This window comes from Garra rufa, chromosome 25 (assembly GCF_049309525.1).
Source record: "Garra rufa chromosome 25, GarRuf1.0, whole genome shotgun sequence".
Lineage (NCBI taxonomy): Eukaryota > Metazoa > Chordata > Actinopteri > Cypriniformes > Cyprinidae > Garra > Garra rufa.
The window spans coordinates 17,304,244-17,310,433 of NC_133385.1; positions in this window are offsets into that span (position 1 = coordinate 17,304,244).

The window sequence follows — 6,190 nt, forward strand, 5'->3', positions numbered from 1 at the left end:
TTGCGTGAGCTTGAGCACTTATTAGGCTATGTAGGTAATTAAAGGCTCATTATTATGATTTATATGGTTTATTAATAAACGTGCGACTAATAGGCGACTAATGCTTAAAATGAACGACTACTAGTTGACTAAAAAAAACTGAGTTAAGGGCAGCCTACAGAATTCCTTATATTTACCCTTATAAGTACCTTATACGTTTGTTTTATTAGCCATTTTTGTGTTAAACGTCCTCACTAGTCACCTAATACTTCTGTCATTAGCGACTCTGGCCAAAGCTTTGGAATTCCTTTGATGCCGTTCTTATGGTAAGGGCTGTTTTGCTAATCTCTGTTTGAGGAAATCATGGTATTTGGGTCACAAATTATTCACTCACATTAGTGATATAAATGCCGCTAAACTGCACAAGGTTGTTAGCATGGAACTCCCTCCTGATCTCCCGCTAACGTGCAATCCTCACGCTCCTGCAGTGTTTTTGTTGAGGGATTTGTTTATGTCATGACCAAAAACACGTGTTCGGGGCAACGCACTGCTGAGCCATCAATAGTGTGAAAATAAAGTTACAGTCTTGTGAGGCTTGGGCCTGTAGTTTTGGCTCTACTGTAGTAGCGCAGGTCATTCATTGTTGTTGTTTGTTTTGTTAGCATAGCTGTTTTGTTATCATGTTTTGCTATTCATGCTGTTTCTTCTTCTTCTTTTAGCTTGGTCTGAGTGAGTGTTCAGGGTGGCGAGGTTTATTTGAGAGGAGAGTTGGGTCTTTGCCCCATCCCACAGTAGCAGGTGGGGGGTTGGTTACAATAGAGAAGCACTGCCATGCTGCCATCGCCATGACGGGCTCTGGCTCAGAGGACTGTGTCCTGATCCAGAAAGACGCCGCTTTCTGTCTGTCTCACTGACTGGGGTGTCCCGAGACACTCCAGAAAGAAGAGTCAAGGGTGAGGTGTATAGACTAGACCCCTTTCCATCTGCTAAGTGTGTGTTTGTGTTTGAGTTGAACTTGTGTGCGAATGTTTAAATGAGTCACTAGTGGAAACACAGCTTCTCTATTATATTATATTATATTATATGAACAGTAAGATTCGTAATGTTTTTTAGTCTCTTCTGGTCACCAAGCCTGCATTTATTTGATCCAAAGTACAGCAAAAAGTGTTAAATTTTGAAATATTTTTACTATTTAAGATAACTTTTTTTTATTTGAATATATTTTAAAATGCAATTTATTCTTGTGATTTCAAAGCTGAAATTTTTAGCATCATTACTCTAGTCACATGATCCTTCAGAAATCATTGTAATATGCTGATTAGTACTAATATGCTGTTCAAAAAAAATAATTTATTATTATTATCAAGATTTAAATCAGTTTAGTAATTTTTTTTTCAGGATTCATTGATGAATAAAAAGCTTTTTGGGGGGAGGGTTGATTATAGAAATGAATACTTTTCTTTAGCAAGGATGCTTTAAATTGATTCAGATAAATGCTTTTCTTCTGAACTTTCTATTCATCAAAGAAACCTGAAAAAATTGTATTCAGATGTTTTCAACATAATAATAATAATTCATTATTAATTAATTAATTAATTAATAATTGATTTTTTTGAGCAGCAAATCATAATATTAGAATGATTTCTGAAGCATCATGTGACTGGAGTAATGATTAAAAAAAATCTTTGTTAAAATCACAGAAATGAATTACATTTTAAAATATAGTCAAATAGAAGTTATTTTAAATAGTAGGAAGAGAAAAGAAAAAAACATTTTAAAAAATCTTACTGTTCAAAAAACATTTGACTGGTAGTGTATATTATAATATACAAATTTAGTTTGGATTTTTTTGTAAACAAATTATTGTAAAAAGTGGTGGACATACAGATTATATTTTATTATACAAACACTTCTGTACATTTAGTGGGTATATTTGTATTTCAGTTGACCTTGTGAATTGTTATGATTATTATTATTATATACATGTAGTTAATTTCACTTAATTTTTAAATGTTGTAAAATATACTTAGAAGCTTGTACAATTATTTTTGTTTTTTAGTACATTATAAACACACAAAGATACTAAGATATTTAATAATTGCAATGAATATTTTAATAAATATAAATATGTATTTTATTTGTTATTAAAATATGTATTGCTTTTATTTGTGTGTGTAACTAAATAACACACACATATATATATATATATATATATATATATATATATATATATATATATATATATAAATCAAAACATTAAGAAAATTCTTAAAAAATAATTTTAAATGTTTTATATATATATTATAATATATGCATATATTAAAATATTTTGTGTTTCTGTGTATATTTGTATTAAATATATAGTAAGATGTCTGTGAAAATTAATAATGAATATAAAAATTAATATAATAATACATAATAAATAATTAATATAATTTAATAATAATTATATTAAAAATTATAATAATACATTTTATTCTAAAATTATTGTTTTTATTTTTCATTGTGTATTTTATTTTAGATTATTTAATAAAATAAATAGTATTAAATAATAAACAATTAATATAATATAATATTAATTATTATATTCAATAATATATAATCTTTTTATTCTATTATTTTTTATTATTTTATTTATTATTATTTAATATAATAAATAATGTTAAATAATTAATATATATAAGTTCATATTAATTATTATTTTAAATAATATATAATAATGCTTTTATTAATTTTTTATTATTTGTTTTATTTTATTTATTATTCATTTGATAAATAATTATAAATAATAATAAATAATATATAAAAAAAATTAATAAATTATAGAGAAGAGAGAGTTTGGATTTTTACAATTAATTTTTTTTAATTGTTGTAAAAAAATACACTTCTAAACTTAGACAATTATTTTTTTGTTATTCAGTACATTATTAAGTCATTTTACTGTTCAGTAGTAGTTTTAGAAGCATTATTTTTAGCATTATTTTTTAAATCTTTCTAAATTCTATCTGTGTTTCTCCATTGCTGAAAAGCAGCAGCTGCCACTGTCTGTGTGTGTTATTTAATAATTGTGCATGTGTGAGTGAGTGAGTGTCATTCATACTCAGCGTGTCTGGCCTGTTGTTTCTCCAGCTCTTTCTGCCAGCTGCTGTCACTCATCTGTCCTGCCTGTTACAACATTGAGGCTCATCCCACTATCTGTTAAAACCTGACCAGGGCCAGCCAGCTTTCACTACTGTAATCAACTCTAGGATTTGTGAACTGAGAGGTAATATGATTAAACACATTTATAGGTACAAAAAAATTACCAAAATCCTTTCTCTGAAAAGCACAAAGAGGATGTCATGACTCAAGGTCACTTTCCCATGCAATTACAACACAATGCTGTACAAGAGGCATCATTGTGGAAAAAAAATATATTTCTCCGCTTTCATTTACATTTGAACAAAAAGTGGCATGTCCTTTGCAAACTGTCACAGTCTATGGGAAAATCCAAAGTTCTATACCATTCCAAATAGTCCAAGCTGTTTTAAAGCATCCTAATTACCCTGATTCATTGGGAACAGCTGTTTTAATCAACACAACAGGTGAAAAACAAAAGCTCTCTGCTGTTGCTTTGTGGACAGTCATGGCTAAGACAAAGGAACTCACTGAGGACCTGTGGCTGCGCATTGTGGCTGCTCACAAGTCAGGAAAGGGCTATAAGACCATATCTAAATGTTTTGAAGTTCCAGTGGCTACAGTGCAAAGTATTATTAAAAAATACAAGACTTTCCGCACTGTGAAAAATCTCAGAGGACGTGGTCGGAAGCCAAAAGTGACACCTGTGCTGGCCAGGAGGATAGTGAGAGCCAATTCACCAACAAGACTATCCGGATGAATTTAGGCTCTGCTGGTGGCAACATCCCAAGGCAGACAGTCCAACGGACACTGCACACCGCAGGGTTCCACAGACACAGACGAAGAAGGGCACCAAAAAGGACCACCATCCCCACGGTCAAACATGGTGGTGGGAACCTAATGTTTTTTTTGACAACGACCCAAAACACAGAAAAAGTGGTGAAGAAATGGTTAGCAGACAAAAACATTAACGTTTTGCAGAGTCCTGACTTAAATCCAATTGAGAATCTGTGGAGGGAGCTAAAGATCAGGGTGATGGCAAGGAGACCCTCCAACCTGAAAAAGTTGGAGCTCATTGCTAAAGATGAATGGGCAAAAATATCAGTGAAGACATGCGAAAAGCTGGTCAGCAATTATAGGAAGTGTTTGATTGCTGTAATAGCCAATGAAGGCTTTTCTATTGATTATTGAGAAGGGTATGAATAATTTTGGTCATGCCACTTTTTGTTCAAATGTATTTAAAAGACAAGTAATATTTTTTCCACAATGATGCTTCTTGTATTTCGTCTTATCTTCTGGGAGACGTCTGTGTCATTTCTAATCAAAAAAAACTTGCTGGTTGAATCAAAGAAACTTTAGGTCAGAATTTGCCTGGGGTATGAATGATTTCGGGCTATGTTTGGCTGAATTCAGCTCGTTCCTCCACTTTAGGTGAGCTGAAGTGTCACTTCACCCATTGACTCTGTTCACAAGTGGTCGAGCGCAAGGCCTCTCAATAAAGCTTAGGCATGCTAGTTCATTAAGAGAGCGATAAGTAGCAGTATTTGGTCAGCAGAGCTTGTCTCTGCGAGTGGGCATCGAGAGGAGGGGTTTGGGCTTTCTGAAGACGTGTGAAGTGGCTATTACTCTAAATTACAAGCTTCAGTATAAAGCACTGGCAGGCAAAGGATACACACACTCATACAATGCAATGCTGAAGCATTATTGCTCAAGTACCAACAGCCACTTGTCTTTTCCCCTCTCAGACAGACTGATAACCCTTCTTTACACTCTCTGGAAAACATTCTGTGGGTTTACGCACAGGGCGTTCATTGGATAGCCTCCCACTAGACTAATAGCATTTTGATGGAACATACCATCATTATAAACCTCAGTGTAACGTATTTTCTCTTCTTTAATTTCCTTCTTTTGCTCATTATCTATTTTTTTAAGCATGCACAAAAGGATAATTCAAATTCAGATGCTTTACATGAAGTGGGGTGTCACATTAAAAATCTAGTTTTTTTTAAATAGTATAATTAAAGTTTTATTTTTTTAAATCAAATTTAAATATATTTAAATTTGATATATTTTTATTTAATATTTAAAATATAAAATAAATATTAAAATGTAATTATATATATATATATTTTATATATATAAGTATAAGTTTTAAAGGTATTTTTTACTATTATTTTTTTAAATGTTATACTTTATAATATGTTACAATATATATGAATATTAGAAATTAATAAATAATAAAATATAATAAATATATCTTATATTTATATACTCTATTTGTATATGTATTTTACAATATATAAAGATCTTTTTACTATTAATTTTTAAAAAGCTATATCTTATATTTCTATACTCAATTTTATATGTATTAAATTTTGTATATGATTTTTATAATTTATATTAAAGTATATGGAGATTTATTAAGATATTTTCGAATTATTTACTACTTATAATTATTTATACAATAGTTGAAAATAAATATAATAAATATTTTATAACAAATAAAATAATTGTATTTGTATTTAAAACTACTTATAAAATAAATATTTATTAAACATTTCATATATTTTTTAATTTATTTATAAATATATCTTATAGATATATTTATTTATAAATATATCTATAAATTATATACTCTATTTTATGTATTGAGATATTTTGTATATGTATATTACAATATATGATGATATATTCAAATATTTTTTAAATATATAATGTAAATAGCTATATAATAGTTGCAAATAAATGCAATAAATATGTTAACAACAAATGAAATGGTAATATTTATATTTATTTAAAAATAAATGTTTATTTATTAAACATTTTATAAAATATATTTATTTATATTTATTAGGATGTTTTGTATATGTATTTTACAATATATAGAGATATATTAAGATATTTTTAATTTATTAATAATATTTATATAATAGTTGCAAATAAATGCAATAAATATTTTTAATAACAAATAAAATAATTGTATTTCTATTTGTAAATATTAATATTATAAAATATATAATATATACATATATTATTTAAAAAATTTAATATTTATAAATATATCACATTTATATACTCGATTTTATATGTATTA